General features: G+C 34.8%; 1 protein-coding gene and 1 non-coding gene across 8 annotated transcripts in view; both read right to left on the bottom strand.

Annotated features, from left to right (window-relative positions):
• The window catches only part of BBS9 (Bardet-Biedl syndrome 9), a 445,438-nt gene that overhangs the window by 309,232 nt on the left and 122,053 nt on the right, over positions 1-14,153 (bottom strand). The window lies entirely within an intron of this gene.
• Positions 639-769, bottom strand: LOC115853978 (U6atac minor spliceosomal RNA). The gene has a single exon (XR_004039818.1). It is a non-coding gene; the product is annotated as a U6atac minor spliceosomal RNA (small nuclear RNA).

The following is a 14,153-nucleotide window of genomic DNA, read 5'->3' on the forward strand; positions in this document are numbered from 1 at the left end:
AAAAAGAAAGAAAAAAAAAGAATAAAACAAATTCTGATAAATTAAAAAAAAAAAAGTCAAAAGGTACAAACTTCCAGTTATAGGATGAATAAGTACTGCAGATGTAATGTACAACAAGACAAATATAATGAACACTGCTCTATATTTTATATGAAAGTTGTTAAGAGAGTAAATCCTAAGAATTGTCATCACAAGAAAAAAAATTTCTATTTCTTTAATTTTGTATGCATATAAGATGATAGATGTTCACTAAACTTATTGATAATCATTTCATGATAGATGTGAGTCAAATCATTATGCTATACACCTTAAACTTATACAATGCTCTATGTCAATTATATCTCAAGAAAACTGGAAGAAAAAATTAAAAAACTCAATGAACACTTACAGTGGGTGAATTTAATTATATGTAAATTACACCTCAATAAAGTTGAATTTTTTTAAAGAAAAAAAACCTGAGGTTTCTCCCAAAGAGCATCGGAGTGTTGTGTAATTTCTGATTATCAAAAAATTTTTGCTGGTATAACCCGTTTTATTTTCACTCTCTTATAATTATATATTTCAAGTGGCCAGTACTGATACATACGTATATGAGTTTGATAAGAATATAAAATATTTCCATTTAAATATGTAAGAGAAAGAAATTTTGATATAATCCATTAGAAGATAATTAAATATGCTTTCTTAACCATATGCGTGTTGCTAGGCCTGAAGGCCTCTTCCATCCTTGTCAAGGGGAGTGCTAACCTTCTCTCCTTTCATACAACACTAAATATGCTTTCTATGAAGTGGTATGAGACACTTTGTACATATAAATACATGAACTGATGACTGCTGACATAAAATAAAGTCAATGCCAATAAAACCATAATTCTTTTAAAATTTCTTTTCTACAACCTAAAGTTAACAGTACAGGCATACTCATTAGCATAATAAATAACTATGCATATAAGGAATTCAAATCACAATTATGCCCTTCATGAAATATGAATCTAAGACTCTTCATGAGTTATTCATCTATGTCTGACAGAATAAAAAAGGTTAATAAAATGTTTGACCTGAACAAACAAATAAATGTTCCACAAACAAATTCCCACCATCCACAGAAGAGAAGACAGGATTACTGAGACTAAATTAAATTCCCACAAAATTGAAAACACTTTTTTCAGGCCATAGTTTTAATCCACTCCTATAACAAATGCATTATGGTCAAAAAAAAATTTTTAAGCAGCCAAACTTAACATTTTTTAAATTTCCCATAGGCAAAGTGTTCAGGCTGTGAAGCAGTATGCCTTTGTCCCTTCTAACTGAGTCACTTGTTTTCAATTGCTTCATTAATCCCTCAGTCAGTCAGTCATTCAACCAACGTTCATTGAATACCAACTGCCATGCTTGAAGAAACTGAACAGCGTGGTCCCTATGTGAAAAGAAGAAATGCCCATTCTTTTTTTTTCAGTTTTATTGAAGTATAATTGACAAATAAAATTGTATATATTTAAAGTATACAATGGGATGATTTGATATACATACACTTCATGAAATGATTATCACAACCAGATTTAACACATACATCACCTTACATGGTTGCCATTGTGTGTGTGTGTGTGTGTGTGTGTGTGTGTGTGTGTGTGTGTGTGTGTGTGTGTGATAAGAATGCTTAAGGTCTACTCTCTTGGCAAATTTCAAGTATACAACACAGTATTATTAACTATAGTCACCATGCTGTACATTAGATCCCCAGAGCTGATTAATCTTATAACTGAAGCCTTGTGCCATTTGACCAGAATCTCTCCATCTCCCTCACTCCTAATAACCACTATTCTAGTCTCTGAGATGCCCATTCTGTAAGCCAACTCCCCAGAGAAAAATCTCAGCTGGAGAAGGTATTCTCCCCAGACTTGAAACTAAAGTGTCCCTAAAGACTACACATCATAGGACCCCAGTCCTAGCCACAGAAAGAGCCTAGATTGGGGAACTAAGGCCTATTAGAATTCACGCTGGAAGACAAATGACTTGTTTCTGTGCTACATGGCATTCTGAATGAAACTCACCTAATACTGCTATTCAGTTTAGCTTGTTTTTAAGAAACCAAACATTGTAGACTCACTGGGCTTCTAGGAACTAGTGAATTTCACTACATATCTGAGTATCACTTGGGAGGTTCAAATGGCTTAAAGATGAGTTTGCCAAAACTCAAGGTACTGTATTAATTCATTTTCATATTGCTAAAGGTAAAGCAATACTTCTAGTCAAAACTGGATTTCCTGAACTCAAATGTGACATAATCTTGAAAGACTTTTTCAAAATAAATGTGAATTCTCATGAAATATATACAAGCTGGAAGAAAGATATGTATTGAGGGGGAATAACACAAGAAAGGTGACAAGAATATCCTTAAAAGCAACACATAACTATTGCTTGATTTTTCTAAAGTATTTTTAAATTATAGCACTTAAAAATGGGCAAAAGTAACCTAGACAAGAATTATTCTAATTTTAACAAAACTTCATTTAATTTTTCATAAAGACTAGTTTTTAGACATAAGTAATTAAGGAGTAAAAAAGGAAAGAATTAAGATGAATAATCAATCCAAAGTTACTCTAAGGATATGAATTTGTTGATTAAGAGTAAAGAATTCACTATCTAAATTCTATTCTAGCAAACACAAATTCTGTTTGATATAAGTGGCAAAAAAGCAACAAATAAAATTTATGAGATCTGCCTTTAGGCAGACACCAATGAATAAAAATTATTTTATAATATTTTGTTATTTAAATAGAAATTTATTTTGCTTAACTATTTTTAATTTTTTAAACTACAAAAGTCAAATATTTGCTGGACCGAAACTGGCACAAATAATTATTATTATAACTATTTTCTTTAAAGTAATTTTTGTGTAGAAAACAGTAACACATATCCATTTCTGGCAGAGACTAATAGTCTGGGGAAAAAAGAAATAAAACAAATGCATAGGTTTAGTGGATCACATACACTATATCCTTTACTTAAAAAGTAATTCATTTCAATGATACATAAAGAAATCCCTATGTTTAATTCTAAATCATGAAAATTTTTCTACACCACCTCAAATAAGGGAAATTTGTTCTAATCTTAGAGTACATCATTCCTGGGCATTACTTCTATCATACCACTACACCACACACACCAAAAAATAAAAAATAAAATAGCAAATCTTTCAACAAACTATAACTTTGATTCTTGTAATCTTCTTTCCATAAAACTATGCAATACGTTCTAAATTTTGCCATTTTTATATGGTGATGCTTTAATGGTTGCAGTAGTTGTGGTGATGTCAGTTACACTAAAGAACAACAGATGGGCAGGAGGGAAGAACAAAGCAGTTCCTACCATCTGGAAGCCTATAGAAATTTTAAAAAGCGGCAAGATAACTTTTTTATCTCCATCTGCCCATTACTTCCAATGTGATTGTGTTTTAATTTTTCATATTTTTCTGCTGAACTTTAAGTACTCTGAAAATTGTTTCCATAGAAACTGTTCCTGCTGCTTGATCACTCACACACTAGCTCCATGCTGCATTCACACAGTATGGGCATAGCTGAGGCTTTGCAAAGTAGAGAATTTTTTTCCAACTACAGATCTTGAAAGATGTCATATATGCTTTCTCCATCATTAACAAAGTTTTTTTAAAAGAAGGGAAATGTAGAATTTTTATACTCCTAAATGTTCAGAGTTATTGCAAAATTCATTGCTAAAGGTAAATTGTTATATGGTCCAAATCAGAATAATTTTCCTTCCAAGAAAAGTTTTTAACTGTTCAATTAATATGAACTGTTCCTACTCATTTGAAATATGAAGGTAACAAGATGGGATAAGAAGAGAGAAATTTGCTGTTGGAAATAAGTATAAGTGAGAGATAAAAGGTATTATTTTTTTCATTGTATTTTGATAACTGAATACTAGTAATTTCTAATTTACAAACCATAACTTTTCTTTTAAATAAAAAGAAAAAAGGAATAATTTTCTATGCTGTTCTCCTTAATTAAAATACTTAATAATTTATCTTTCACTTTTTATTCATTCCAAAATATTTATATCTATATTAATACATCTAAACTATTTTAGATTTAAATGAAAGAGCCTTGGCAGCATCACTGTTTTTCCAAAGACTGAAGTTGATTTCCAGAATACCTTAGGCTTCCTAAATGTTATTTAAAGAACATATCCAGATTCTTCCACCCCTCAGTTCCACACTCCAAAAGTAATCACTTTTGTTTTAGACTTCTACCTTCTGGTTTTTCAAATGTTTATCATTTTAATTTCAAAAAATATACTGTCATTAGATTGAATATTGGATAGCACTAATATGAAAGGGAAGCAATTGTTCTAGAGAAAAGAAAGGTATGAGAGTTTTTTAGCAGAAACAAAAAGAGTTGGGACTTTGACTTCTAGTAGCATGGTAGACTAAATATTCTGAAAGGCCCTATCACTTTCTGCTTTTCTATGTTGGAACATTAAACCATTTATGCTATAATTAGTTGTTTACATGTTTGATTATGAGCTCCGGCATATTACTGATCTTTCTATGCCTCAGTTTTATCACCTATAAAATGGGAATGGTAATAATATTAATAATAGGAGCAATTCTTAGAAGAATTAAATAAATTACTATGTATAAAGCACTTAGAATACTGCCTGGTGCAGAGTAAGTGAAATAAATATTAGTTATTATTATCATATGGACTCTTGGAACAGTGTTATGGTGAAAAAACACATTACTAATTAGACAATCAATGTATGCTCTAAAACATCTTCATAATATGTAATACATGCTATCTACAAATATTAAAATACTCTCACTCTAAAAACATTGGAAAATTAAAGATGACTTTTTGATGAACTACAAGGGGAAAAAAGTATAATAAATCTTTCTTTCTGCACTAAGCAAAGTTTTCACATAGCCAAGGCTTATCAAGATTTGAACATAAGTTCTAATTAGAACATATGTTCTACATTAATGAATTAATGTTCAATAATGGCATTCTGTCACTTAATTAAAACAAAAACATTTTAACTTTGAATTAGTACAGTTTTCTCTACAGTTTTAAATATTACACACTCAAAACAAATTATATGGGCATCTGAATCTTTTTTTAGCATATCAATAAAGCAGGTAGTAACTCTGTTTCTATTTTACACTTATTTTAAATAGTAAACTGCATTTCAGTGAACAAAAGTTAGTAGACTTTATCTACAGGCAGGAAAACCACTGAATACAGATCCCCATTTTAGAATATGTGGGAACTCTCCTATCTATTCAGTGATAGATTCCGTGTGTCACAGAGGTCAGATAATTGAGAGATAAAGCCCTATTTTAGCAGGCAAAATTTCATTTACTTACCAGTTTCAAGTTAAAGTTATAAAGAGGACTTAAATGATAACATGATTGCTTGACTATATTATATTTTTCAAGCCCTTTTTTTGGTAATTTTATTTAGTATTCCAGTCTGATGGTGAAATAATGCACCATCACTCTCCCCAATCTGTTTTTTAAAGATGTAGGGAGTTAGTGAAGATTTCTAAACTACTAAACACTTCAGAAGTTTTGAATGAGTTACTAATGTAGTTCTTTTTAGAATTTAAGAGCCTAATGATACAAAGATGCCAGTACACACCAGGCAATAAATATGTACTGCTATATTCTTGTATTTCCTTTCAGATAACAGTTGATTCTAATTTTAAGGCATCCAACTTTAGCTTATAGAGTAAGATTTATATATTTACATACACCCTTTTTTATTTTGGCAATATCCCAGATATGCACTCCAATGCTAGTTCAAAAGTGTAGACCATATACCGGTTAACAAGTTAAAAGAACTAATTTCATTAAAAGTTCCAAAGTTATTAGTAGCAGAATATAACCTAATATTACCTCAAAAAATAACTTTGTTTCTCTTTTATATTCTCCAGTAAGCAACTTAGAAAATGTAACTTTTTTTATCTTGGAAATATAAATATTTTTTAATAATTTAGAAATAAATTTAAAGCCTCATTCTATCTTTGAAACCAGAGTATTTCAAGTGAGGAGGGAAAATGTAAAATTATATATTTCCAAGAAAGATGCACATATTTCCAAGAAAGATGAAAGCAAAGTCACCAACCTGATACAAATAATCTCCAAGACCAAAGGGCCAAGGAGCTATGCATTTATTAAAAGACAAAACTCACCCTAACTAGTGAAAAGCAAAACACTTTTCTGCTGCTACCACTCTATTGAACAACTAACTCCTCTGCCAGCCCCCTCATCCACTATGAAATTAACTCTCATATCAGTATGGGACAGAGAATCAGAAACCAAAACACAAGGCTTTTCCATATAGATTATTTTTTTTGAGACTGAGCACTTCCTTTTAAGAGAAGTTCACAGCCTCAATGACAGTATGTCTAAAGAAATTTTGCAGTGGAAATACATGGTAATAAGACAAATTCTACCATTAAAATATTTAATTTATAAAACACAAAAGAATAAACCCAACTAGCATTCTAAGTGCAACTCCTTATCTTTGGCTGTGGAGTGTTTCTAAAACCTCTGGCAGACAAATTAAACAGATTTGCTATGGAATGTACCAAAGTCAAACAATCTGCAACTGTAATTACTATTAAACTTTTCATGAGAATGGAGGATGCTGTGTTTTACATTACTACATAAAAAATAAAATGATAATGAAAACATGAGACCACAGCAAAAGATTTCTAACTTTCATAAGGAAAGTTTTTCTAAGGATTATAACCTCAACTGATAAATAACAATAAAGACATGGTTTTTTAATTTATTTATAAGATTACTGCAAGTCTTTTCCATGTGAATAAAATACTTATCTAAGGAGCAATACTACAGTTCATAAAGCAGCATATTGATAGGCCATAGGTCAACCATGGTTTAGCTACATGGTTATAAGGACTTTACAAGCACAATTCTTGTTCAAACGATATAAAATCCAATCAACATAAAATCTAGAAATCACCTCTTTAAAGACCTTGACCATACACAATAGAAATACTGTATATGCATACAAGTAATGATGACCATCAAAAGTAAAGCAATTCATTTTACTCCCAAAATTTTTCAATAGAATTGACATAAACAATTTGTCTAAATCATGGTTACTGAGGTATCAACAATAAGAGAAAAAAAAAAAACAAATATGATAAATTCTGTTCTTCCTTCTCTTCCTTCCCCCATATCTCCTTACATTAAGTTATAATCTATTGTGTTACACTAGCAGGCCCACCATGTCCCAAACTGAAACTCCCCTTTTCTGATGAGGGTTCTCTCGCCCTATTTATATTTATATTTATTTATCACATAATATATTATATAATATTAATATTTCTGGTTAACAACCCAATTATCATCTTATGCCACTTAAGTCGCAATGGGTTTCTTTAAAACTGATTTATCACTATTAATACAGAAAAGATATTTTTTACTTCCCAAATAAAAGGAAAAAGCAAAACAAACAGTAAACAAGCAAATAAAAAATAGGGGAAGGAATTAGACTTCTCAGGAAAAACTAATAGTGAAAACACTGAAAATCAGTAAGCTTCATCACAGTAAAATGAGCTAAATTAAGCTTAATTTAATTACAATGCCAAAAGCACCAATTACAATCAACTACAAAATTTCTAAAACTCACCAAAAGAATACAAATGCTACATTATGGTGAGAAAAATGGAAGGTTATGAAAACAATCAAATTAATGTCAAAACCCACTATGTTATACTTTATGAGGGTATGCAAATTCTTTCAATTGATCTAGAATTCATCTATAATGAACACTGCACGAAACAAGACCAGATATGAACCAGTCAGAAAGTACAGTGGGATACCCAATTACTAAAGACAGTGATATATTCTGTGTAAAATTTAGAGCTCAGCCACATTTCAAGGACCATATCTTTCTAAAAAGGTTGCCATTTTATTTTTTAATTTTTTTCCCCAAAAACTCACTATTCTGCTCAATCTCTAGCCTGAACCAAAATTATTTTTGGAAATTAAATGGTAGTCAGAACTGGAAAAAAGCCAATTTCTCCAAAAGAATCCCTAAATTCAGTAGTATTCAAATCTAATTTCCAACTAGATTTTTCTCTGCAATTTAATGATATGATCCTAAGGCTCTTCTGAAATGTTCAATTCAATATGGCAACAGTCCTCATGCAGTCTCTCCAATAGCTAACTAAAATGGCCATGCAGGAGTTGAAAAGAGACAAAGACACAGACATGAAATCATTGGAAAAAGGGAGGAAAGTGTAGAAAACAATCCCATAAACTGTAAATTCAGAACCTAAAAGAAATTTAGACTAATTATCAGGTAGATAAAGCCAAAAACGCAGCTTTAGCTTATGCCACACCCCAGCTTCACTTCATAGAGACCAACTGAACAAAGGTAGGAAGATGTTTTATTCTTCTTCCCTAATCTCAACACCTACCCTAATCTGGTTCACAAACCCAGGTTCCATAGGAACCATAAAACTATGCTGACATCTTTTACTACTCAAACCTGACCTATTATGGAAGCAAGGTATTTTATCCCTACCCGTTGGAACCTTTCCCACTTCTGCCACTGCCCTTGGCCTCTATACACTATCTATATCCATACAGAGGTAACAAATTCTATAAAACAACTGGCTAAGTAAAGGACAGGAATTAATAGTAGCATATTATATGCTCAGAGATAGAATTCCAAAATAAACACTAAAAACAGGTTTCAAAGTAAGACATACCTGGCACAAGTACATCATGGGAATTATAGCCTGCCATGTACTACACTGGTTAATAATAGCAAAGATGCAGGAGGAGGGAGGCATGCGGAAGGGAGAAAGATATCACTTCAGTAGGCTAAAAGAATCTCCAATGGTAGACAGAGAAAATGCTGTGGAAGCACTGATACAGAACACAAAATTCAGACACTCTCCCAGAAAACAGGAAGAAAAATGACAAAGAAATAAAAATTATGAAGAACATAGTGGACATGGGGAACAGAAAATAAATAGCCAACCAAACAATATTCATTTCCCTGAAGGATGGACTATATCAAACAGAACTGAAAGAATAATCAAACATGCAATATAAGGAAGCTTTCTTCAGCAGCCAAACAAATAGTCTAAACAGATTAAATCCACCACGTTCCCAACTAAATCAAGGAAAATAATGTCATACAAATATATAGTGACAAATGTGGCATTTACAGAAAAAAAATGAAAAACATTCTTCAAGCAACCACACACAAAGAACTAGTTACTTACAACACAACAAAAATCAAGTTTTCCATAATTCTCTCCCCAGCAACAATAAACATCAACTGATAAAAAAAAAAAAAAAAAAAGACTTCCAGCCAAAGACGGCACAGCAAAACCCCTCAAAACTCACCAAAAAACAGCAGAAAGTATGACAATAACAGTGCCCCCATCAGAAAAAGGGGAAACTGAACAAGGACATCACTACAGTCACAATCAGCAAATTTGGAGGCCGAACATCTTATTTTTTTTATTGAAGTACAGCTGATTTACAATGTTCTAGGTATACAGCAAAGTGATTCAGTTATACACATATATATATTTATGTCTATTCTTTTTCAGATTCTTTTCCATTATAGACTATTACAAGCTATTAAATAGAGTTCCGTGTGCTATACAGTAGGTCCTTGTTGTTTATCTGTTTTATTGAGGCTGAACATTTTAAATTCTGTACTGTAATAAGATAGGATGCCAAGAGCTGACACATGCTTCTCAGACCTCAAGCACAGAGGTATACAGAGTTAGGCCCTAGACTAACACAATGAGATCTAAGGGTACAGGTGGGATGCAGGAAATGGAATATAGAAAACCACAGTAATGATAACCAACAAGGACCTACTGGATAGCATAAGGAACTTTACTCAATATCTTGTAATGGGCGGGGGGTGGGGGGTGGTGGGATGAATTGGGAGATTGGGATTGACATATATACACTAATATGTATAAAATAGATAACTAATAAGAACCTGTTATATAAAAAAATAAATAAAATTCAAAAAAATATTTTAACCTATAAAGGAAAAAAATCTTAAAAAAGAATATATATAAAATATATATAATATACATATGTATAACCGATTCACTTTTCCTTACACCTGAAACTAACACAACATTGTAAATCAACTATATTTCAATAAAATTTTTTTAAAAATAGAAAGATACATTAGAAGTATAAGATACATTTATCAATCAGCTAGCTTCCTAACCAATGAAGGTAAGAGGACAAGGAGCAGCCACTGATTTTTAACACCAACAGCCGGTGACTGGAGATACAGGGGGACTTCTGTTAGACTCATCCACCTCTCAAACCCTGAAAACTGAGGGAGATGGACCACCAGAGCAACGGAGAAATTAAACACAATGAGAAGGTGAAAGACTCAGGTGGTCCGAGTTCATTACTCTCTCCCATCACTTCCCACATGATTCTTAAGTAAATTGCTGCCATCATTTTAAAAATGAGCAATAATTGCAAAGTAATGAACAAAGGACCTTTGTGTAGAAATTGCAAATAAAGTAAAAGAGATGAGGGAGACTGGAACATAAGCAAAAAGCATTAAATATCCATAGCAAGAACTTTCTATGGAAATAAATGAAGAAATCAGACAAACAGCTACTACTGTATCAATGAAATGAAAGAAACATAATTTTTTCTTTGTTTGAAAAGCACAAACACAAACTGGAGGGATGAAAGCCACATTAGGAGCAATAACGGGGAGAGGGGGAAGATGGCGGAAGAGTAAGACGCGGAGATCACCTTTCTCCCCACAGATACATCAGAAATACATCTACACGTAGAACAGCTCCTACAGAACACCTACTGAACGCTGGCAGAAGACCTCAGACCTCCCAAAAGGCAAGAAACCCCCCAGGTGCCTGGGTAGGGCAAAAGAAAAAAGAGTAAACAGAGACAAAAGAATAGGAACGGGACCTGCACCAGTGGGAGGGAGCTGTGAAGGAGGAAACGTTTCCACACACTAGAAGCCCCTTCGCAGGCGGAGACTGCAGGTGCCGGAGGGGGAAAGCTTCGAAGACACGGAGGAGAGCACAGCAACAGGGGTGGGGAGGGAAAAGCGGAGAGATTCCCGCACAGACGATCAGGGCCGACCAGCACTCACCAGCCTGAGAGGCTTGTCTGCTCACCCACTGGGGCGGGCGGGGCTAGGAGTTGAGGCTCGGGCTTCGGTCGGAGCGCCGGGAGAGGCCTGGCGTTGGCGGCGTGAACACAGCCTGCAGGGCGTTAGTGCACCGCGTCTAGCCGGAAGGGAGTCCGGGGAAAAGTCTGGACCTGCCGAAGAGGCAAGAGGCTTTTTCTTCCCTCTTTGTTTCCTGGTGCGCGAGGAGAGGGGATTAAGAGCACTGCTTAAAGGAGATGCAGAGACAGGCGCAAGCTACGGCTAACAGCGCGGACCCCAGAGACGGGCATGAGACGCTAAGGCTGCTGCTGCCGCCACCAAGAAGCCTGTGCACGAGCACAGGTCACTCTCCACACCTCCTTTCCCGGGAGCCTGTGCGGCCCGCTACTTCCAGGGTCCCGTGATCTAGGGACAACTTCCCTGGGAGAACGCACGGTGCGCCTCAGGCTGCTGCAATGTCACGCCGGCCTCTGCCTCCGCAGGCTCGCCCCACATCCACACCCTTCCCTCCCCCCGGCCTGAGTGAGCCAGAGCCCCCGCATCAGCGGCTCTTTTAACCCCGTCCTGTCTGAACGAAGAACAGACGCCCTCCGGTGACCTACACGCAGAGGCAGGGCCAAATCCAAAGCTGTGCACCTGGGAGCTGTGAGAAGAAAGAAGAGAAAGGGAAATCTCTTCCAGCAGCCTCAGGTGCAGCGGATTAAAGCTCCACAATCAACTTGATGTACCCTGCATCTGTGGAATACATGAATAGACAAGGAATCATCCCAAATTGAGGAGGTGGGCTTTGAGAGCAAGATTTATGATTTTTTCCCCTTTTCCTCTTTTTGTGAGTGTGTATGTTTCTGTGTGAGATTTTGTCTGTGTAGCTTTGCTTTCACCATTTGTCCTAGGGTTCTATCCATCTGTTTTTTTTACTTTTTAAAAAATTTTTTTCTTAATAATTATTTTTTATTTTAATAACGATCTTATTTTATCTTATTTTCTTTTATCCTCTTTCTTTCTTTCTTTCTACTTTTTCTCCCTCTTATTCTGAGCCATGTGGATGAAAGGCTCTTGGTGCTGCAGCCAGGAGTCAGTGCTGTGCCTCTGTGGGGGGCGAGCCAACTTCAGGACACTGGTCCACAAGAGACCTCCCAGCTCCACGTAATATCAAACGGCGAAAATCTCCCAGAGATCTCCATCTCAACACCAACACCCAGCTTCACTCAACAACCAGCAAGCTACAGTGCTGGACCCCCTATGCCAAACAACTAGCAAGACAGGAACACAACCCCACCCATTAGCAGAGAGGCTGCCTAAAGTCATAATAAGTCCACAGACACCCCAAAACACACTACCAGACGTGGACCTGCCCACCAGAAAGACAAGATCCAGCCTCATCCACCAGAACACAGGCACTAGTCCCCTCCACCAGGAAGCCTACACAACCCACTGAACCAGCTTTAGCCACTGGGGACAGACGCCAAAAACAATGGGAACTACGAACCTGCAGTCTGCAAAAAGGAGACCCCAAACACAGTTAGATAAGCAAAATGAGAAGACAGAAAAACACACAGCAGATGAAGGAGCAAGATAAAAACCCACCAGACCCAACAAATGAAGAGGAAATAGGCAGTCTACCTGAAAAAGAATTCAGAATAATGACAGTAAAGATGATCCAAAATCTTGGAAATAGAATAGAGAAAATGCAAGCAACATTTAACAAGTACCTAGAAGAACTAAAGATGAAACCAATGGTGAACAACACAATAAATGAAATTAAAAATACTCTAGAAGGGATCAATAGCAGAATAACTGAGACAGAAGAACGGATAAGTGACCTGGAAGATAAAATAGTGGAAATAACTACTGCAGAGCAGAATAAAGAAAAAAGAATGAAAAGAACTGAGGACAGTCTCAGAGACCTCTGGGACAACATCAAACACACCAACATTCGAATTATAGGGGTTCCAGAAGAAGAAGAGAAAAAGAAAGGGACTGAGAAAATATATGAAGAGATTATAGTTGAAAACTTCCCTAATATGGGAAAGGAAATAGTTAATCAAGTCCAGGAAGCACAGAGAGTCCCATACAGGATAAATCCAAGGAGCAATAACAAGAAAAAATAAAATAAAATAAAAACAAACATAAGAGCATGGTAGAAAGACATGGATAAAAATCACACAAATCAAAATAGAAAAAAATTGACAATTAATGAGGTGATGCTAGATTTGAAAGACAATGTAAGCTTAATATATTTATAATAATGATACTGATTAAGAAAACTGAACTGGTAGTCCAGAACCAATATTCAAAGTCTTATGGAAGAAAATTTTTCTGAAATGAACAAAAACTTGAATCTATCAAATCTCACCTTGTTCTAGAACAAACTGATACATACAAAATTAATCAACTGATGATAATGCTAGTGAATTTACAGTCTTTTAAGGATTTAAAAAAAATTAGTCAGATATGAGCATCCAGGAAGAAAAAGCAATTCATTCAATAAGAAGTTTTAAGAAAAGTTCAGCCAGCCTCAGACTTTACCACAGTAACTGTCAACACCAAATGGAGGTTCCAAAATTCTGGGGGAAGCTAAGATAACCTTCAAGTATAAAAGCAATAAACTCTCAAGATTGTAAGAAGACTTATAAGGCTTTCCTCAAATCTACCGGATGATTGAATTCAACTAACCAAGAAGTAAATCAAGATAATTCAGAAACGGTAAAAGAATTGGCAGTGAGCTTTGAGAGGACAGAATAAAGGACTAAAAATAGTGATTACTAAAATGTATGTAAATGTTTTAAACTTTGACAAAATAAATAATAGTAAGATACCAACAATGTCAGAACTTGGTGAGAAGAAGAAGAAAGCATAAGTTGCTGTTTTCCTTATCTTTTATAACAGGAGTCAATGGACACTGCCAAAAGTTGAAATACCACTTTAAAAAATTGAAAATATCAACCTTTTACTTTTTTTCTA

This window comes from Globicephala melas, chromosome 9 (assembly GCF_963455315.2).
Source record: "Globicephala melas chromosome 9, mGloMel1.2, whole genome shotgun sequence".
NCBI classification, from domain to species: Eukaryota; Metazoa; Chordata; class Mammalia; order Artiodactyla; family Delphinidae; genus Globicephala; species Globicephala melas.